The sequence below is a fragment of the Aplysia californica genome, unplaced genomic scaffold (assembly GCF_000002075.1).
Source record: "Aplysia californica isolate F4 #8 unplaced genomic scaffold, AplCal3.0 scaffold00225, whole genome shotgun sequence".
Lineage (NCBI taxonomy): Eukaryota > Metazoa > Mollusca > Gastropoda > Aplysiida > Aplysiidae > Aplysia > Aplysia californica.
In genome coordinates, this window is record NW_004797495.1 from 394,175 (window position 1) to 417,782 (window position 23,608).

The 23,608-nt window shown below is 39.7% G+C and overlaps 1 protein-coding gene across 1 annotated transcript in view; it reads left to right on the plus strand.

Moving 5' to 3' along the window:
- The first annotated feature begins 1,456 nt into the window (after positions 1 to 1,456).
- Positions 1,457 to 23,608, plus strand: part of LOC101854331 — a 65,308-nt gene continuing 43,156 nt past the window's right edge. Inside the window, exon 1 of the mRNA XM_005099772.3 lies at positions 1,457 to 1,779. The gene's annotated coding sequence lies outside the window, so the exon portion shown is untranslated. The remainder of the gene's footprint in view (positions 1,780 to 23,608) is intronic.

Below are 23,608 nucleotides of genomic sequence, written 5' to 3' on the forward strand. Positions count from 1 at the left end.
TCAACACGTTTGCGTCGCAAAACAGTTATTCTTGGCATGTAAGTACTAGGGGGTAATTAAACTATTTGGGTTAATAGTAAAGAAATAATTTTCAAGAGGTTGGTTGGTGTGTGACTAGATCTGTGCTATAATGTTTGTATCATTGTAACAGGAAGTAGATATGCTGCATTTCTCTAGTGCCAGAGGTTTCAAGCTCTGTTTCAAGTGCCCTGAAAACTTGACAGAAGGGAGTTACACGAAAATGTGAAATACTATGCCACCACTTGAAGAGAACATAAAGATGATCCCTCTTCCCCTCCCTTTTTCGGTAACATCACATGTGACAAAGATTTGAAAAAAAAGGATTTGTATTTGAATACATGCAATGACGAAAAACACACGACTTTTGGATTGAATCTTTAAATTATAATGAGATAGCATTTTAATTAAAGAACTTGTGCGATTATGTGTACGTGAAAGGCAAACGCGTCATGACTTCATAAGCTGATTACTGCCCTGCCATTATGATTGTACGTGTTCTTCTCCTCAATCGACAAAGTTTAATTATATTTAGGAGGTGGGCTTCCTCAAGTCTGCCTGATAGAGCCAGACTGTGCTGAAATAGTTGTTACATTCCAGCGGAGTCTAACGTGTAATTGGCATTACAAAAAAATACTTTTCATTCCAATATTTGTTTCTATTTAGTACATTCTGCTCCACTCTGCACACAGTATCGTGATCAATTTTTCTAAAATCAAGTTTCGCAACGAAACTCTGACAGGGACACTACATTTTAATCTCATTTGAAAATATGGCATCCTGTCAAGCCCAAATGGTCCCACCTGTTCCATGATTTTACAGTTTGAACTGCTGGTAACAAACATGCGTTACATAGACAAGAACGAGTTTACCATACAATGCTTTCTTACAAGTAGGGTCTATCTGTTGATCTACCAATTAACATACGACGAGAATGTCGATACACAAAACAAAACAACAACCGAAGCATCTTTGCAAAAAAACATCACGTCAGAACACCATTGAAACGACCCAAAAGGATACAAAGAGAAATTATACACCGTATTATGCTCATGGTACTTTATAATTTTAGTGTTGTAAAGCGACATAGAACAGAAATGTTACACAGATGAAATATAAATAGTCACAATATTTGAATATGAAACGATATCAAAGAACCACAAACACTAGTTCCGATCGCTGTAGAGCTTTGTTTCGTCTCGGTATCGTTCTACGGTGACGTCTTCGATGTCGTTCTGTGTCTACTAATGCTATTATGGATTCCCCTCCTCCCTCACCCACGCACTCCCTAATCTAGCGACGCACGTGAGTTGTCTCCCTTCCTGCTGCTCACGACAACGCCAGTGGAAGCACGACAGCAACTAGGGGGAAACAACTCCTGGTAGGGCGGTCAGAGCCCGGCGCGAGAAGGCGAGGTAGGCTATATAAATCGCCCACCCCTCATCCCCTCCCTTGTTTGTACAACGGCTGCCGTCAGAAAAATTAGTTTGGCATCGAAAGTTTAAACAATCAACAGACACAAGGTAAAACGAGTAAGGACAGTTGAAAACTTTTTGCTAAAACTTGAAAAGTAAAAAACAAACAAAAAACAAACTTGAAAATAAAAATATAAAGAACTCGAGGTACCAGAGAAAAGATCCCTGCTCAAGTCAATTTTCGAAAAGGACTTTTGAAGAACTCTTGAGAATCAACAGTTGTTGCATTTGGTCGACGGCGTCTATAATCTGCTCAGCTCCAGGACATTAACAGCAATCTTCCCAGGTAGATTATTTAAATGTCATGTTGTTTTTGTGTTGTTCTCACAATGTAGCATTACTATCGTCCTCACTTGAAATGTCGTGTGTGGAGGTGCAAAGCCTCTGAAGCTTGACTTGTCTAAAGAATCATTAGGCTGACGATAACTAATTATCATACGCACTTCACAGATCACATTTTAAAAACACAAGCGAAGAGAAGATCTATTAATTCAAGTAGAACCTAAACACGAGAAAGTGTTACCATAATAATAATTCTATGTTATATCATTACCTTGCAAACAATACATTTTCATATACCGTCCATAAACTAGCAGATAAACAATCTTGCAATATCTCTATTGCCGATGTGACATTAGATCCATGAAAGAGTAAACAAACAAAATTCATTTTTTTAAACTCTGCGAATTCTTTAAAAAAAACATTTTGCCTTTCACATTTTTTAAACATAAGATCTTGATTTTTCACGGATGTTCCTTCTCTTGCTCAGACATTCATTTTTTTTTTGGAGAAACAGCGGGGAATTTAAAAAGTATTCTAATTCCTTTTCCTTTCCATATTATGTTCTGCTTAAAAGGTTCCATGTATAACCGAATATTTGGCAATACTTGAATCAATTTCGTTAGGCATTGAAAATAATATAATGTCTTTTTATCTGTATTGTCGTTTAAGATATTATTATTAGCATTATTATGAAATGAAATAAATGCACAGTTTGAGCTACAGGAATGTAAGAGGAAGTATAAATGTGTACAAGTGTGCATTATAATAATATGCGTCCTTAAAAGTTTGTGTGTGTGTATGTTTGTTTCTGTTTTTTGTGTTTGCATGTGCGCCCGCGCCCGCGCGTACGTATATGTGTGTGTGTGTGAGTGTTGTTGTTTTCTGTCGTGTGAGTGTGTGTGTGTTTGTGTGTGTTTGTGTGTGTTTGTGCGTTTGTGTTTGTGTGTGTGTGTGTGTGTGTGTGTGTGTGTGTGTGTGTGTGTGTGCACCTGTGTTCATTTGGGTGTGTGAGTATTTGGGAGAGAGAGAGAGGAGAGAGAGAGAGAGAGAGAGAGAGAGAGAGAGAGAGAAAGAGGGAGAGAGAGCAAGAGAGAGAGAGGGAGAGAGAGAAGTGGGAGGGGGAGGGAAAACAAAAAAGAGAGACAGAGAGAAAGAGAGAGAGACTGAGAGAGAGACAGAGAGAGAGAGACAGAGAGAGAGAGTATTTTTGAGTATGTGAGCGCGTTTGTGTGTTTGTGTTTGTATGTGTTTGTATGTGTATTTTTGTTGGTTTTTGGGTCTTCCTATATGTATATAAAGATGTGTGTAAAAGCGTGTGGGGGGTTGGGGTTGGGGGTGGGGGAACGTCCAAAAGTATTTTTAAAGATGTGTAATTTTACAATTTCTTTAAGCATTACACAACAGACAGGTTATTTTGTTTGGGGGGGGGGGGGTCTTTGAATAACGTACATATTTTTTAAACTGTCTACTCTGTCTGTATGAATTTTCTTACAAAGTCGGGTTTACCAATCCCGCCAGTATTCTAATTTCGCTGCAACACAGCTAATATGCCCCTGTCTCAATTTCTACCTAAAATAAACCAAACTTCCTGCCTAACCAAGAACGTAAAAACATGCTGAAAAAAAATCTTAAATATTAGTCAATCAAATAGGTGGACACATCAGCCAACTAGACACAAGCTCTTGCATATCGGTTCTGGAGCTAGACATCACGTCAACTAAGAAGCTTTCAAACAATAGATCAGTTTCCTTGCGAGAAAGATATAATAATTTATAATATTAAAATTTACTATTTACCACAGAGGCTAAATTTGACAATTGACAGCAAAAACGTCCAACAGAATATTAAAAACTTAAAATTCAAATAATTTGACAAGTTAACCGTAAATTGACCTTCGAGACATAAGTTCAGAGTTCTTTGCTAAGCCATGGGTATGTGTCTCAAGTTTGTCACCGATGCGTAGTTATTTCGTCACAGATTCTGTGTGTATCATCTCACCATTGAATTATTTATTTTGTGGCCAAAATGGTGGTTTAAAAATATAATTAGTGGTTTATTGAATGACGGTATATTGACTGTAAATACGATACATGCGCACGTTATGAGTCAACTTGATATTCAGTGTGACATTTAAAACTTTTAGGAGACAGAGGACTGGCCCCAGTGGAGAAAGCGACGCCGATGAACGGCATACGCAGACCTCTGACTTTTTAGGAAATAACGTCTGACCAAGTTTAGACAAGAACCCCCAAACCCGCAATCTTCCTATTACGGGCCCGGTAGCCTTACCACTGTGCTACTGGCGCCACAGAGATACAACATCTTAGCAGAAAGACAGATACTCAATAAAAATTCTCCTTCTTCGGGAATCGAACTCCGGTCTCCAGTGTGTGACTGCGAAGTGTCTGATTGATACACAACAGACGCCGATACAGAATCCACAGACATGGGACGGTTGGGCAAGAAGCATGTAGCGAAATCGAAACTGCTAAGACAAAACTGGAAGAACTGGTTTATGATGAAAATTAGAATAAGAATAACGTGTGTAGCGAAAATCCCCGCTCGACAGCAAGCTCTGTGCGCTTTATAGTACATTAATTAGCAAGATCATTTATAAAACATCCTTTATTTAGCTGGGAAATGCCCTATTAACGCTGGAATCTTAGATACAAAACTGTGATTGTGCATTCATCAAGGGGGGGGGGGCGTTGTTTTGTTTTAGTAGAGGTTTTACGGCGCTCGCAACTGCATAAGGTCATAATATGAGCGCCAGAAGATTAGAATTGTTACAAGGGGGGCTTTGGAGAACAAGACGTAAGGCCACTAATTGGATAGGACAGAACTGACACAACCGATCCTACTTGCTACAGCGTTTACTATAACTATAGCTAACAATAACTATCAAAATCAATTTGTTCGTTCTCGTCTACCCCCCCCCTCTCTCTCTCTCTCTCTCTCTCTCTCTCTCTCTCTCTCTCTCTCTCTTTCTATAGTAACGACGGACAGTGTTTATGATCGACATTTATCACAACAAATCTGAACTCAAAATGTGACCTAAAGTGTTTTTGCGCACTGGAAAAATATACTTGCTCTTTTATGCTTCTAGAACACTGCTAGAGTTAGTTTAAGCATTCGTGCAGTTTCAGAAAAAGGGGGGAGGGAGTGGTTTTGGTAGGTTTTTGGGTATTTTTAGATAACCACAATAATAGAGACGATCTCTATGTGAAGTCCGAAATCAGATTTACGCTCCGAAAAAAAAATTATCGCAACGCACAGACATTTTTTACTGTATCCTTTCATCAGAGAAAAGATCATTACAGCACTGCTGACCTTTTTCTTTTCGTGGGCGAAATACAAGAATCCCTGTTTTTTTACATTTACATATTGTACTGCGTCTGTGGATGTTTCTTTTTTTGGCCTCGCGAGTCAGGGGAACAGGCAGGGGGACCTTGTTGATGATGTGTGCTTGTGGACAATAGGAAGAGAGACGGGAAAAGCTGACCACAGGCTGAAAACCGACCCTGTCCCATTGTTGGTTTATCTAAGTGTGGGTGGCGAATGACGTCCCTTTTTCGCCTTGTGGGGACAGGAGAGGGATTTCCGATTCAGACATCATGGCGTCAGTGTGGTGTATAGGGGGTTCCAACATACCAAAAGTCAAAAGAAGAAAACTTCCACTGAGAAGAAAAACGCGTAACTGGAAAAGCGTATCCAGTAGAGACATATTGGTTTACTAATCTAAGAGCACCGCAGCTATGAACAAATGTAAGCTGGAAACGTTTTCGAAGAATGCATGTTATTAGGTAGTAATAGATGTATGTACACACTTTATTTTTCTTACATACGTTAACTCAAGCAGCTGAGAAGCGTGAAGCCCTTTCTTTATTAGCTCACTTAACCTTTATCTCCCAAAATATTGAAAGGGATTTTGTGTTAACCCTATAGGGCAGTTGCCTTAACCGGTTTTCAGGACAGCCTTAAGCAACTTCAGCCGGAAAAAAGTTATGAAACGTTTTGCTTCTGCGTAATTGTTGCCCAGCGTGGGAAGGCTGTAATCACATTGTTTCTAATTAACGGACATCATCTGTGGAGAGCAGTTTGATTTTTCTTTCATGAAAAGGTGACAAGAGAGCGAACACATACTTTAATAGTGTGCTAGCGTGCTGAATGGCTTGAAAATTATGAAAAAAGTAAGTAAATAGACAGAGAGAGAGAGAGAGAGAGAGAGAGAGAGAGAGAAGGGGGGGGAGGGAGAGAGATAGAGAGAGGCAGACAGACAGACACACAGACAGACAGACTGAGGGAGAGAGAAGGGGGTGGTGGAAGGGGTAGAGTTACCTGGTGGATTTGCACAGAAGTGATGGTAATAACAATGTGATTCATACAGATACATGATATGGACGTTGACGGCAGATCGTGACTGTATGTACACGAGAGACGAAACCTAAGAAAACTATACTCAACTCAATCAAAAACGCCTCACTTTTCAATGGCACGAATCGTTTATCAAATTATATGTTTGATGAAATGTACATAATGTGAGCTATTGTCCACATCTGGCCATTAGATAAGCATTCTTTTGTTGGTGTGGTCATCTCTCACTTTGCGAGAAAACGCGTAAAATATTATTGCCTACATTTTTTTCTTATTGCAATGAATCGAACAGGATTGCTCTACACATCAGCACGTAATTGTTGCGAGAAAGAAAACGCGTTCAGTTCTTAAATTGATCTTTTTGTGAGGTAGCGTGGTGGAATAGGCTCTCGTCAAAATAATCAAAGTGAAAAAACTTGCATTTTTCCAGGTTTGGGAATTTTTATCAAATTTTTATTTTTTGACTCAACACCTTTCATGCCCATTAAAGAACTCATTTCTGTGTGGATTTTTCTGAAAAGCGTTGATTAAAGGCACAAAAATGTAAATTTACCACGGACTCTTAAGCTAAGGAAATAACTAATCTTTGGCGGCCATTTTCTCACTAATTTTGCCTCTGAAAACAGGTGACCCTCACCTCCTTCTTTCGCAAATATCTCGACTTGTATTCAAGATAAATGGATAATTGTTTCATCCAAATAAAGACAAGTGAACAAGCTTTAAGATGATACCAATAACTCTACATGCTCAAAAATTGACGAGAGCCTGATTCCACCACGCTGCCTCACTTTTACTCCTAACGCTAGGCCAAGTTTGAGCACTGAGAGCACAACCGCACCAATGGGATTCTCATCGCCAGTGTAAGTCAAAGGTGCGTGGCAGCATGTTTAATGCTCACCAATGGACATCTGGAAGGCTGCAAGAAAGTTTCTAGACAACGGGAAATGTCCCTGTAAAACCAAGGACGGGGCAACCAAGGGTTACGGCCGCACAAAAAATCGTGATAAAAAAATAGAACCGTGACCGGTCGTGTCTGTGAAGCAATGTCCTGGCTCTTCGCAGTGCACTTAGGAAACATTAGTTAAATTCTCGTATAGAGAAGTTATTCTATCACAAATTTTCTTTTTTTGTGACGGTATGCCGTATCTCGTTCGGCTCGCGTTGGCGTTCACAGACAAGGTCGAAACAGCCTGCCTCCTTTAATGACTCATAGTTTGGCGACGGGCGTATAAAGCAGGCACAAGCTTAGAGAAGCGACTCTGTTCCGAGCGCATTCGACATTTACTTACCAAAATAATACCATTGTTAAAAGAACAGAACAAGAGTCCGTTCATTTTCAGTAAAAAGTACTCTTTAGGCAGAGATGGGACTTTGATATCAGTGATTTGCGGGTCATCTGGTTTGGTTTACTCTTCCAAACTTCTATCGTCCTTATCTCTCCTCCTTCTTTGCTGTGCATGTTACTCTCTTAAGTAACAGCTCTAATCTCCCACACGTTTATGACATATTTGTGTAGCAAATGCTGGAAAATTCTTATTTTAAAAAACTAAAGAAGACTTTGAATATCAAAACCAACAGGTTTGTCATTTTGCATCCGTTGTATTTCTCTATAAAAAGCCAAATTAAGATACCTCTAAAATTTTTTGGGCTAAAGACACAACTGTCTGGCAGTCAGAGGAGGCTTAATAAGCTTACCCCCAGCCCCCTTTCGAAAAAACCGCTATAAATGTAAATACATCACCAAAACTTCAACAATAGCGTCATAGCCAATTATTGCAAAGATTTTTTAAGTTGGAATGCTAACCTTTTGTATGTTTGAAAAAAGATTACGGATGTATAACTGTCTCGAAATCTCCCAAACTGACAATTTCTGTTTCTGCCTCTATTAAAAGCAAGTTGGAAGCATCTTTAACGTATTCAAATAAACGCCAGTCCCATCGGCCACCCTCCCTCCCCCCCCCCCCCCGACCTCTCTCCTTCCCCTCTCCTTAAATTCCCTCACGCAACTGATTTAAGCAGGATCCACACCCAGGGCAAGGATGTGTGATGGTGAGGGGCTGTTGAGTAAAATAATTTGGGCTCACGTGCAATTAATGCCTCAGTTGTACCCGGGACATATTTGCGTGTGTACATGCTATAACTAGGCTGCTCGTCTAGCACGCAAAAGATGAGAGCTCGATTTCCTGCTGGAAAAGTGTACCTTTTTGTGAGCTACAGCTCTGACCTGACTCGCCACAGCAGGCACAGTCAAAATGACCTGCCCCAAAATGATCAAATTTGTGTCGTTAGAGTCTTGATATTTACCTCCAAATACAATAATATGTGTCACGACGCGGTGGAATAAGGCTCTCGTCAGTTTTGGAGCATGTAGAGTTATTGGTACCATTTTAATGTGTGTTTGTTTGTCTTGCTTTGGTTGAAAAAGATATCTATTTATCTTGAATAAAAGTCGAAATATTTGCGAACGAGGTAGATGGGGGTCACCTGGTTTCAGAGGTAAAATCAGTGAGAAAATGGCTGCCAATTAATGTTATTTCCTTAGCTTGGGAGTCCATGGAAACTGAAACAAATCACTTTTTTGTGCCTTTAATCTACGTTTTTTAAGTAAAATCCACACAGAGAGGAGTTCTTTATTTTGAATATTTTGACGAGCGCTTGATTTCACCACTTTGTCTCCCACATTTATCTGGTAAACAGTCTGAAATTTGCCCGACTGAGGTGATAAGTTCGAGAACTTGATCCGCCACACAAAGGGTAAAGGTTGTAATCAGAGTAGTCTTCGTGTTTTTTCTCTTCGTGTCTGGAATATTCTTCCTGAAAACTGATGTCAGGACTGGTACCTGGAGATCTGTTTTGAAAATAATTCGTTCGTTGTGTCATATGGAGTGTTAGATTGTTCAACACCTAACGCTATCTTTAAAACTACCTGTTGTGAAATGGGTTCGAAACTGGATAGAGAGTTAGCGTCTTCTCAGAACAATGAGGGTATTTTGCAATGAAAACAAAGTCTAGTTTTGCAGTCTGGGTGGCCCCTTTCACAAAGATCGATCAGATCAGCAAAAGACTGCGGCTTCATTAGACGTCCTATAAGAGCTTGTCTGGTGTACTTTGCGTGCGTGCACATTCCTTGGTGATGCTATAAAAGTGGGGAAATTGTCTTAGGTAGAAAGACAGACAAACAGACAAACAGGCTAACAGATAGATAGATAGACAGATAGATAGATAGATAGATAGATAGATAGATAGATAGATAGATAGATAGATAGATGGATAGATAGATAGTGATGAAATCCATGTGCAAAGGCAGAGAAAGAAAGAGAGGGAAAGAGGGAGGGAGGGAGAGAGAGAGGGAGATAGAGAGAGAGACGAAGAGAGAGAGAGGGGAAGATATAAAAGTGATACAGGGCGAGCGAGCGAACGAGCGAGAGAGAGGGGGGAGAGAGGGAGAGAGAGAGAGAGAGAGAGAGAGAGAGAGAGAGAGAGAGAGAGAGAGAGGGGGAGCGAGAGAGAGAGAGAGGGGGAGAGAGAGAGAGGGAGAGAGAGAGAGAGAGAGAAATAGGGGGGGATGTGCAGTCAGAAAGAATGACCTACACCAAGAACGCCCAGACATCATTAGAGTCAGCTTTTTTTTCTTTTCCTGCCAGGACGTGCATGCAATTAACCAAACAGACCCGCAGAGCTAATGAGGTGGTCTTGTCACGACCAACCTCTGTTTCTATGTATGTGTGTGTTCTGGGGGAGGGGGGGTAGGAACAACTAAAACATAAATGATCTCTCCTTACTTTTCAGCCTCCGTTATTTTACTCCCACTGAATGAACGCCGCCTGGTCTTACTTAACGCCTCTGCACTCGCTCACCATAAACACCATAACAGCACCCAACCACCACCACCTCCCCCCTCTCCCCCACCTCTGAAAATTCTCTGATAATGCTTACACTGTGCCTTATTTTCTGAAATTGATACTTTTTTCCTGTTTCTCTTTTCCACTTTATTTAAGGGTAGATTATTCAAACCTGATTTACGAGTTTTTATAAATGGGTTTGGTTTTTTTGGTGAGTTGTTTTGTTAGTTTGTTTGTTTGTTTGTTTTCCATTTTTATGTTGAAAATGCAAATACATGAGATGTCGATGACTAAGAAAGCGAAAATATAGTTCGAAAACGGTTATGATAAAAGAAGATCTGGTCAATTACAGTGAATGATTTAGAAGTTGTAGCTTGGAAAATGCGGAGGCGAAGACAATATCTATACTATATACATAATAATGTAATAATATGTATGTTCGTGACAGCTAGCCATACGACAACCTAAGTTAGAACATTGAAGGAATACGACCATCTCACATTTCCTAAGCTTTAATTGAAGAGTAGATCTATGGTATGCTTGTATACAAATCGCGTAATTTGAGAACAGTGACATCCTACAACGTCATTAAACGCCTTGGAGTGGTTTTTTACTATGACGTCAAAATATAACACGAAAGCCCAATGTATGTTCAGTACGAATGCATTTCCTTCTGATTTTGGTGGAAACTTTTCTTTTCATTCCATTAAGGATTACTGGGTGTTATCAAAGTTGGCAAACTTGATTTCCTTATAAAAGCTGGCGAGCTGCATTAACCGTTTTGTGGTTATTGTTTCTTTTTGTGCTTTACGGTACAGAGTACATGTTATATTTTCCCGTTACATACACCTACACACCTGAAATAGAAACCTCTGATGTCTAAATTAAAAATAAGTTCTAATCATGATCTCCCAAATTAATATCTCTTAATTTCAGACAATGTATTCCTTTAAAAAGGCAGAAAAAATTAACAAAAACAATGTCTCATTGTCTTATTCTTTTACAAAATGCTCTAGAACAATGAGATCTCCAAAAACACATAAGCCTTGCTATAACGAATTTGGTTTGGGTTTTTTGGGTTGATTTTTAAACAAAAAAACTAACACTCTTTACCCACCTTCCTCTGCCCGAATTACTCCCAGCGCACAAATAAAGAGCAATACAACGAAGAGGGAAATGAGAAAAAGTAAGCAACTGCAACTGTACAAACAGCAAAAATCAACGACAACAACAACGCTGCTACCACCCTACCAGACACCACAGAAATCCGCTAAGTCTCCTTGTCCTGAGAAATATTGTCAGTTCAATAATCCCACAGGACGTGGCTTCGACAGCCAGCTGTATGCTCACGGTTTTGACAACGGGTGACACCTTGTTCTCCTTCTTCCTGCTTCAACACATTCTGTTCGCAGGTGTGACCTCTTCAAATGAAGTCTGTTGTGCATCCAGTAACAGACACGTGCAAACACACAAAAGCACATACGCACTAACATATATAGTTAATAATAGATAACTTTACATTTGTATCTTTATACGCATATGTAATATATATTTATACGAATCAATATATATATATATATAATATATATATAATATATATATATATATATATATATATATATATATATATATATATATATATATATATATATATATATATATATATATATACACATAAAGGAATTGCGGCAATGCACAATCACAAGAAATGAAAAGGGTTAATTTATAAGGAGAATGTGACCTTATCTCGTTTTCGTTGCTTTTGTTGGGAATATTTTTTGTAGCTGTATTTCGTTTTTGCTGAATGACGTATCCATTCTTTGTCGTCTGCTTTATGTCGTGCACTGTCGTCTCGAGAGGTGACCCTTTTATCGAATTGTCCTGGGGTTTTTTCCTAGAGAAAGTTTTAAACAAAAAACCCAACTATTTAACAGCTCCAGAAGCAAGCTCAGTAGAGGTGGACATGGGAGCAGCTATGATGATGATGATGATGATGATGATGATAATAATAATAATAATGATAATAATGATAGTGATAATGATAATAATAATAATTAGTATTATTATTATTATAATTATAATAATAATAATAATTTAATAATAATAATAATAATAATAATAATAATAATAATAATAATAATAATAATAATAATAATAATAATAATAGTAATGATAGTAATGATAGTAACAATAATAAAGATAGAAATAATAATAATAAAAATGATGATGATGATGATGACGATGATGGATGATGATGATAATAATAATAGAATTATGGGGGGGGGGGGGGGGGCGTTCATTTCAGTTTTGTAAATACATGTTTATTCCAAAGATATTGTGACAGAAAGACTAGTGTCAATTAGTCGCGACTGGTGTGGGAGCTGAAAGCAATACTTGACAGTCGAAGCCGTAAGATTTAGGTTGTCGGTCTAAATGCTTGCGGGAAGCAAATAGTAATATAATAGGAGCAGCCAAATTAACAACAACACCAACAATATAACAACAACAACAATAACAACACCAGTCAGTACAGGCAAAAATCAGAACCGGTCACCTCACTGGGCTGCAGGCCTACAAAAATAGAATAGACAAAACATCGGACCCAATCAGCTGTCTATTGTTCAGCGAGGAGCCCCAAGATCTGGAGTACTGGCTGCAGAGATGCCACGCCACGGAGGTCCGGCGGTGGCATCTCTTGGGGGGGGATTCAGGGAGGTTGGACTGCCTCACCCGCTACCCAAGGAAGGCGGTGGCCCTGGCGAAGAGCACGCTCTTCGGGGAATTCAGACAACAACAAACTAATAATAACAAAAAGAGCAACAATAACAATATAATATTAATTATGATGATGGTGATGATATAAATGATAATTATAATCAGCATCATAATAATCATGATGACAATCATCGTCATCATTATCATGAAGCATTTAATTAAAGCGGCACCTCTAGGAAGAAATTGTACCCTCTATGCACTTGACTTTTTAAACGACACCGACATACACGACAAGACGATTCTGGATTCGGGTAGTGTTGTGGAGGCTCTCAATCCGTTTGGCAAGGTCCTATCGGAGATGAGCGATAATTCCAAAAGTCCTGCTGCTTGAGAGTAACCTGAGGGTGTTTGAAAGGGGCATAGAATCCATACGCTTACATCCTACTACTAGGGAGCTAACGCCAAACTTTGCGAACAGTATATTCTCAGAAACTACCCAATGAAAAAATAAGAAACTTTGCCAGTACCCATAACTTCAAACGTAGTGTTGCACTATTGTATTTTCATTAAGATCAAAAGTTTAAGAAGAAAGCTATTTTAAGTTAAATTCAGTCCTTTTGTAGAGATCGCCATCACTTCATTCGATATTGTATATTCACTGCGGAGTGCCGAGAACGCCGAAGAATATTGTGTTCAGTGTGTTCGTGTGTATGTCTAGATCTAATATCTGTATCTAGATCAAGACCAAAAAAAAAATCATGAATGTATTGACATGAAAGTAGATTTCTCCCGCAGTGGATTAAGCGCGCACGCCGAAGGATAGTTCTAAGTGTATTTTGTTCGCAGTGTCTAAATGAGATCTAGAATCTAGATCTATATCTAAATCGAGATCAAGAATAATCATGAAATGAAAGTCGAATCTAGATCTGTGATATTTCGATAAGGTATTGAATATTGGAAGTGGAAGTACTTATTATATTTTTTTGCCTTATGACTTTCAATACGAACACAACACGAAGAAGCTCTATAATCCAGAGAAAGTGTATTTGAGGATGTATCAGGTCTTATAAAGAACGAATCTCTTCGAAAGAAATAGGTAAGATCATGAGGCATAACACCTCGGCCTTTATGGGCGAACGGTATGACGTTGGACTTGCGATATAGAAAATGTAGCTTTGACTCCTAGTTTCGATGGATTGGACATTATTATATATTTTATGCCTAGAGAAACGTACTCAACTTTCCCTACTCTAACCCCCTAACCCCCCCCCCCCCCCCCCCCCCCCCCCGGGGAAAATGGGCTTTTTCCCCCAAAAAAAAAAGAAAATAGGGGAGGGGGGGGAAAATTCCCCCTTCCCAAGCCCTTTTTAAAAAAAGGGAACAAACTACTGTATTACAGTAGATGTTGTCCCTTAACGTCCGGAATAGTTGTCTGGAGTTTTTAAAAAAAACGACCCATAGAACTATCATGTACCTGTGGAAACCTTCAGAGCGGATGCCAGTGCTGTGCGAATTCGAAGAAATGAAACTGCAGTCGTTCTTCGTATTATCCCAAAATAATGTGCTAGAGTAGGTATGTAATAAATGTGTGTGTCTGTGTGTGTGTGTGTGTCTGTGTGTGTGGGTGTGTGTGCGTGTGTGCGTGTGTGTGCGTGTGTGTGTGTGTGTGTGTGTGTGTGTGTGTGTGTGTGTGTGTGTGTGTGTATTCTTTCTGACATGTGAGTCCACTAACAATATTTGCTATTCCATAATTGCTATACTCAGGTCTAGTTCATCCAGTACAATCTACTTCTCACCCATGGCAATGGTTCTCAACCCTGTGTGTGTCCTCCTCTTCATGACCCGCGGCAGCTGCTCAATCTAATTCTTTTGGTCCCTGTCGTCTTTCCCACCTCACCTACCCCTCTAATGTACTAATGGAACTCGTGAGCACGGCGTCTGACAGCGTTTTTGTTTTGTTTATTGTTGATTTTTTTTCTCAAATTACTCAAAACCCTATTTTGCATTACATGTAGACGCTGAAGTACAATGGCGTCACATTTCAACCCACAATGCTTCGAACTTTGAATAGGGGAAGGAGAGCTCGTTGCACATGTTTTCTTTTCATTTTTTGCGTAGCCATTCGCTGTACTTCAATATTCGCGAGTCATGGGCCCTTGCATTATTCATGGTGAGACTAGTGAATAAATATTATTGAATAATGGTGAATATTTCCTCGAGGCATAATTTAATCCTCTTATTGACACCACTTATCATTCAGTGTTGCAGTCATCAAGTACAACAAAGGCCACATTTTTGTATTTTTATAAAGCACGCTTTCATTTTACGGTGGGTTAAGAAAAATGAGAGGAAAATCCATTATTCATAAAAATCGTACACCTTTGGAACATCTTTGCCAGACTTCAAACGGTTGTCAATAGCGAAAAAAAACACGTGAATTTTGAATAGTATAGTTGAATGGGCACAGCTCTAGCGGGTACACCATTATACGCAGACTCCTTGACCTTTTAACTCTAAGGGTTTTCTGTGGAGGCGGCCATGGCACATGCGTGGCCACATGTCGCCATATGTAGCCACGGAAACGATGTTATTATTCCTTTTTTTCCCCGACAACACTTGTCCCGCTCTTGGTGTGGGCGCCCTTTTCCCCAAAGGAGCTTCTTGACTTTAAGCTCTGTGCCCATCTCGTTTGAACGTCACGGTTAGGTCTGTTCCCATTTTGCTTGAACGTCACGGTTAGGTCTGTTCCCATTTTGCTTGAACGTCACGGTTAGGTCTGTTCCCATATTGCTTGAACGCCAACGGTTATTGCGATTCTATTTTGAGCTTCTCGCTGGGAAGAAAGTCAGAAAAGTCAACATTATGTGTGGGCTGGAAGTTAAATTTATATACAAGTTTTACACCCCCACTGATACTATTTAGAACAGTACTTGTCAACCTGTTTTATAGCCAACACCCACTTCTGCCCCCTTTAAGAGGCTAATATTTTTGAACGGTCCACCTGCATATTTCCAAGCGAGCATAAAATAGCTCTTGTTACTATACTGTTGGCGAGCAATGAATTAAATATTTAATAAGAGACAGAGGTTGTCAAGATACTGATGAACAGACACTGCGTATACTGGGCAGAATTTGTTGTTATATTTAGAACCACGTAGCAACAACTACTTTCAAAATTATTCTCATGACAGTATCTGATTCTCAGCTATATTGTTAAACACCTGAACGAAGGGAAAATACATGGTTTCTTTTTCTTTCACTTGCTTATCCATGTTTACATGATGTTTTTCTCAATGTTAATGCTTAATTTTTTTAACGGAGTTCATGTCGTGAACTTAATGACATTTTGTTCTTATAAAATGACACCAAGCTGAGACATCCTATGGGTCCTGACACAGTTAATGAAAGGTCAGATGTAAAGCGAAATAGCTGAGAAACACTTAATGAAGGAGCAGGCGTGGCAAATAAGGTCGCTATCCTTGGAGAGACAGACGACAACAAAAGTTCAATGAACCATTGTAGTAGTTTCTCCTACCTTCACTCGAACCTTTGAGCCAAATGTAAACTGACAAACTTTTACGCCCAACAAGCATTGAAAAGGGATATCTTAAAATATATTAAAGCTTTTTTTCTAAATGCGGGAATTTGTTTCCAAGCATTGTTACCACTACAGACAGTTTTCAGTGAATGTTTTAATGCCATTTTTTTTGCTAATGAATTCTGGCTCTCTTTCTGTGGCATTGAGCGAGTGCGGTGAGTTTACTTATTGTATGCTTTAGACATCCATTACTCTGCGGGTCTCAGACCACAGTGCACATTTAAAACTTGTTAAATAGTGACTGCTTGTTAATAAAGCGCAATATGATCCTCCAGTGAATGGATTTACGCACTACGCTACCTAACTTTACGCTACCTAACTTGGGTAATTTTAAAGAACGGAGGGCAATCAGTTCGCGTTCAGCCTGAATTCGGCATCATTAGCATTTCACAAGAACAACGGGTCGCAAAGTGAATCAAATCATGCATTTAAAAGAGCAATGGTGCCGTTAAAACGCATCTTTACTCTCCCAAAAATCAACTTAATTATTTGGAAAAACGCCGCAAGGACGGACGTCTCCCCAAGGGGGAGCGGATAAAGACGATTTCTGGAAGTTGTCTCCCTTTTCAGTCCCTGGATACGAAGATGCTTTTCTGTACCGCCTGGACGTCCTGACTCGGTAAAATGAACTATTAATGATTTTTTAAGCCAACGGATGTGGAAAAATAATGCTTACGCTCTGTTACGTTAAAGCAGGGTTCTCAAACTCATATTACCCTGCGGGTGCTGAGGGGAGAGTCTGGGTGAGCCCTGCTGCCTCAAGAGTTGTTGTTTTTTAAGGATTTAATTTTTTTGTGTTTCTTTTGTTTTGTTTTTCAGTTCAGCTGGTCTTATCTTCTCAATCTTTTAAATAGCATGCAGCTCAGAACATGAACAGTTATTTAGAACAGAGCCTTCTCTCACCTACTCTCTGCTGTTAGAGACCAGGCAGTTCTTAGGTCGGTCCCAGAGGGCTCTGTAGGTCTGACCTGTAGCTCGCCTGGCGCACGCCTAATGCGTGTCAGCACAGCCGCACTGTGCGTTGGCGTCTGTATCTCAGGGAGCGCGAGGCACACTCGCTGTGTGTCAGCACAGCCGCACTGTGTGTTGACGTGTGTAGGTGTGCAACTGACAGGTCTGCCTTGCTATATTTAGGTACTGTGTAATCCAAGACCAATTATACCAAGACGGGACAACTCTTCTTTACGTCATGTGCCAAGTGCACCCCCCCCCCCCCCACACACACAAACACACTTGCAGCTGCGCGCGACGATAGTTTACATTGGTAATGCAAGGCTATATCTAGATCTAGATCTAGAATCTAGAGAAGCACACCTAGATCTAGGCCTACGACAACAGTCGAAACTAGGTCAACCTCTCGATTCGAAGTTTCAAAGTATGATAAAGTGCATTTCTGGGTGATTTTGGGACCAAGTGTTGATGGTCAATATTTAGGAGTAAAGCACCTAAAAATACTTACTTCTTGTTGATTTTGATGATCTGTGAAGAGTTTCAGTCGAAAATAAACACGAAGCGAGGCGACACATGTCCGCCATTTTTAAAACACTGTTGAATAACACGTCTGACGCATCGCGCAGCTCTGCTGACAAAAAACAGACGATACAGCTACGCTGCTTTAGCACACGATAATGTATACATTCATTTGCACGGTGCGAGCCAGGCGAGCTACAGGTCAGACCTACAGAGCCACTCTGGGACCGGCCTTAATCTTACATATTTCAACCACATTTGTCTTGAGCGATTAAGCAAGTGAAACCTCGATATGGTTTGAAGATATCCAGCAGTCGGTTCCGATCTGTACTTTGACATATTAAATGTAATGGTTTATGAGAGCTTCTCACACAGATACTATTGTCATTTGCTATCAAAAAGTCACATGGTCCATTTGGATATCCTGGAAAACTCAAGAACGGTGTGTGTGTGGGGGGGATTCTTTTAAGAAATTGACCACCCTTGGGCTGAACTAACATTAAATTTTGATGCCAATTAAGGGCTGAAAAATATCGTCCTGTGAGCCTCAATTCGCCCACAGACAGCAATTTCGTTACATTTTTTTAAAACGAGTCTTTGGCCAGGTCAAACATTTGATTACCATGTAGTAGTTCACCACAAGCAAAATGCAATATGAATTAAAACTTGAAATCGAGCTAACAAAATTCCTAGGCACACCAGGGGAAAGCTGCAGAAATACAGAATGAGCCGCTTCACATAATCTCTCTCTCTCTCTCTCTCTCTCTCTCTCTCTCTCTCTCTCTCTCTCTCTCAGGATTGTTTTCATTCGCTCGGCTAGATGGAAGATGTCTGTGATAGTTCTCAGTTATTAAATTTATTATTAATAATAATAAAAACTCTGCTCTACAGCAAGGTTCTATGCCCTTTACACTTTAACATTATTACCCCAGAAGACCATAGAACACTCAGAAATATTCTCAGTTTCCCTGCCCCCACGTCCATATTCCACACAAAATCAACCCCGCACCCCCTTTAAAGCCTTCTTCGAAATCAGCCTAGCAACTATATTAAATATTACATTTTTCCCTCTAATTTCAACACGAACATTGCTCCTCTCATCTCATTTTACACTTTAAGGACGCGCATTCTGGACATTCGACAATGCTTGAAGACAGGCCCGTTTTGGCAACTTTAAAAAAGAATGAAGCATAATTTCTGCAGGTAGGGTCTTCAATTCTATAGGAGCTTTTTTCTACGAAAATGAAAAGGTCAGACAATTACACGTACATTATGAAATATACATACCCATGTTTATGATTTGTTTCGTATAATGGATAGCAATGTGCAATGATATTTCTTTTAGTCTGCTGATAGTCGGAAATAATAATAGTGTGTCCACTAAGTCCATAAACAGTTAGGTATCTTTTGTCATAAAACTTTAACCTGATTCCCAAGTGCATACTTTCCTACCTCTTAAAACTCGTTAATGTTCCAAAGTTATTCTGACGAAGTCCTTGTTCTTCAGTAAGTATTATTCCTTCTTTTATCTGCCTACATGTGCCCATCAGTTTCGATCATAGGACATATTATGCAGCCGAACCTGTCAAAACGGCCGCCTGCTTAATACGGCAACTGTAAATAGTTTGTTTTCTTCATTTTGATCATTCCTGTGTATGACGGCCACCTGTCTTACACGACCACTTATTCTCATCAGCAATGTGTGGCCGTCTTACACAGGTTCGAGTGCATGCTATGTATCCGTTTCTTTAAGTATCGCTTAGACAAAGCGCGTAACCTTCAGAAGTAGCAAGAGTCTAGGCTTTTGACAATCTTGTATTCCTCCTTATAATCTTGTTCCATTTCTGCTGTCGCCAGCACAAAACGTGTCACCTTACACATAATCCAGCACCATTACTGCTCTGAGCTCATACAAAATGTAATGGGTGTAATCTGCGTCTTAAAGAAGACGGAGTGTCTTTTCCTGTTCAGCTTTTAATCCCTTTCTCTGGGCCGTTAAATGAGTGCATCGCATGGGCTGAAGAAAGATGAAGACAAGAAGAAGAAGAAGAAGAAGAAGAAGAAGAAGAAGAAGAAGAAGAAGAAGAAGATTAGTTTACCACACCAGCTAAATGCTCTCTCCCATCCTGTAGTTTTAGGCATAGGCCTATACAATAAGTGCAAGTGGCAAGAGCATAGATCTAAACTGATCAAAGATTATGTGATTAATTTTGTCAAAGAATTTATCCAACTTAAACTCCGACTCATTAATAGCTACATTATTAGTTCTCTTTCGTTCTCTTTCGTCCCAGATATTCACAGTAAAGAAACACGTACAGACCAAATTCACATTTATAACGAATTTAACAACTATATATGGGATTTCGAGTATCTTCTTAAACTTTTTCTTTCACTACACCCAAGCACGACTGCAAGCTCAAAGGCTGAGAAAACATCATAAAAAATGCAGGCTCAAATGCCACTATTAAGCATTTGACTGATACCCTATAAGAAGGGAATTAAAACCTTTATTAGTAAAACTGCCGTTCCAAGGACACTGCGTAAAATAGATACTTAGCAACTTAATATACTAAAACTAAAAGAGAAAACAAAGGTCAAAAACGTGTTTCGTGATTTTGTTTTCCAACCGCCCCTCCCCACCTTGCTCCCATTTCCCCTCTCTCCTGTAAGGGTCAAAACCCGAGTATGCACATAATAGGTCGTTTATTTAAGGAACGGGGAAGGCTCTTGGGTTACCGAACCAAAAGTTATGTGGGCAGATCAACACGAAACAGATCAGAAGATGTAATAATTAAGGAGAAAAGACAACAATCTTCGGCTCATAAGATTATCTCGCTAGAGTCGTACTTCGCCAAATGAAGGAGTTGTGACCTCTGTCAGTGGACGTCCATTCGGCCACTCAGGGTATGTCGAGCCCTGGCCCTTTCCCCTTCTCCCAAACCCCTCATGACCCCCCCCCCCCCCCCCTAAACCACAATCCCTCCTCTCAGCCACATCTTGTTGACAACAAAAAGGATGGAAGATAGCCCTCCAGGAACATCAGCAATAGAGATTTGTCAGATCCAATAAAAGTCTCATTAAGAACATTGTTTGGCAGCTTTAGCATGACTATTCAAGTCTCATAATTCTTGTTTAGGCTATGCAAAACGTTGCAGCTGTATCATTAAGTTTTTAATTTGTATTCATCTGAGCTCCATGCATGGTCTTAAAGCCGTTTTACGGCTTCCTTGAGTTTCTTAATGAAATTGAATTTCCCAGTTGAGTCAGCTCTCTTTGAAGATTGCCGGTGAGTTTTTGTCATATTGTCTTATTTCTTTTTTAGAGTAAAAATTACAAACAAGTACGGAAAGACCATTTTCGTGTGACCTGAATATATTTTATATGGGAAGTAAATCTGGTAAAGGCCACAAAAAATTACTCGCAAAGTGAAAGCGAGTTGGAAGTTTACTCCTCTTTAAGAATGATGTGAGTTGTTAATATAAAATGTTTTATTTTCAAAGACTTGAATAGCAAATACAGAATTTACATTGTATTTCAAAACAACAATACCGTGTAAGTGAAAAGTAAGGTTCGACCCATAAGCAACAAGTATCGGAAAATTAGGTGACATTTTGAAGATTGAGTTGCACATGATCACTCTTGCATCCTGTCATCCTATAAGATACCAGATGAATTCGACGGCAGTTCTTTAGAGTGTGAAGTTCGCTTCACAGACAAGTCTCTTGTCACAATTACGTCGCACGTTGGGGCACGATAGATGATGATGATGTGATTTTCCTTTTTTTTTTAAGTTGTACTGATTCAATTGATCAGGACTACTTCTAATGTTGTTGGGGTTTGTTTTTTTCTTTCTTTTGATTTTTTGAGGGGGAGGAGGGGGAGGGATTGAATGTCATTGACTACAGAAACCATGGTTCCGAGACCTAAAACATTTTCTTAATTTGTAAAGGGGAGACAAGTACTATAGTATTGTTGTTGTTTTTTTACTCCTTTCTGTTTCCTCGTAAAAAAAGGACGCTCATAGTACACGCAAAGTCGAAAAGAAAAAAAACAAGCCCTGGAAATCATAGTTATCTCCTACATGGACGACAATACAGCTAGACGAAGGAAGCCGGTTGACTTTCCAAAGGGTTATCCCCCCTCCCCAACCTATACTTTCCACACCTAAATGAATGTGTTCTCACATCGGTAAGTAAAGAACAATAATTATAGTTTGATGGTACAAACACATCTTAAGATCACCATGTAATCCGGAAACTGTTCTACATGTACAAGGAGAGACAGACAAATGAAACTATGAACAAACATCACCAAGTGGACTGAAAAACCTTTTACAGAGGCCTAAGGCTCTTGCTCGTGGTGGAGAAAGTGGAACAGTCGGATCCACAGACCATTACGATGTCGCCCCGAGGACTTCAGGAAGTGGTCCCGTAAATAGGCCTGGGCGTCAGGATGAACTTCCATCTCAGAAATGATGGGAAGAATTGTCTCTAACCCCCAAGCATCTAGCTTTCGGATACATTACGGTAGGAATTGGAACCCAAGTATCCTCAGCTATAGCTGAGAGTCTTTCCAAGTCAATAAAAGGCTGAAACAGATCCCAAAAGCAGAATGCAGCCTAAACCGGCATAATAGAAAACTTTTCATGTTTTATTTGACCTCCGAAAAGATGTTACACACTACACTTTTGCTATTCATACAATGCGATTAAGATCCATGAGAACTAAAACAGGTCGCTCGAAACCTTACTATTATAAATATGATTAGGCACATTGGTGCTCTATGCACTTTAACAGTTCTGCATCATTAGAGGAAAGTTACCTTCTTGTCGATTCTCTGTTTTTCTACTGTAATGCTATATCTCACTCATTTCGTTCGGGCCTTCCCTTTCAGGCAAAGAGGAGGCTTGATTACTTAATGACCTAAATTGTGTCCATTGTGGCGAAAAAACAATGACAGTCATTGAAAGGGTTGGCCACGGACTACACTTCTTACCCCGAGACAAAGGTGAACATTTAACCTTTCGCAGGGACGTCTTGACTTAATGTCAATGACTCTCTCACCCAGGCATTGAGTGCTTTCCTCACGGCTGAAAACACAGTGCCGAGAGCTCTCAATCTCAGCTCTCGTTATTGATGACGACCCTGCCGCACAAAGGAAAATGGTACAGGACAAAAACACCTTACCCCAGGGTCGTGATTTTCAGTTGAGAAACCGAATCCGCAACTTTATTTATTTGTTTTTCTTCTGCTATATCCAGGTCTCTTAGTTGAAGCATAATTTTACCCGTGTCTGTAAACTACATTCGTTTCGGGACATCGCTACATAATATGACATATCACGGAAGCTTTATTTACTGAAATGTTCTTCCATACGTTATTGTCAGGGGCTGAATTGTCAAAACATTGGTTTTCCGTACCTCAGACAAACTAAAGGGATACACCGTTGAGAAACAAGATTCCCTCCAGCCTACAACAACCACCATAACTAAACAGATATGAGTAAAGCGTATTAAGTTATTGTTTGAAAATCTTTTACTGTGTGCTGGTTTGTTAGAGCACATCAGCAGAATTACGTCCCTCAGTACAAGAGAAGAAAAGCAAGAGACAGACATAAACAACAGAGGGTAAACAAATATATATGCTTACCGAAGGAACTCTGTCGACAAATGCAAGCCCAATGTAAAAAAAAAGTTAGAGATCAACGTATTTGAAAAGCAAACGATAAACTTGTATATTATTATAGGGCTCATTCAAATATATATGAGGTATGTGTGTGTGTGTGTGTGTGTGTGTGTGTGTGTGTGAGTGTGTGTGTGTGTGTGTGTGTGTGTG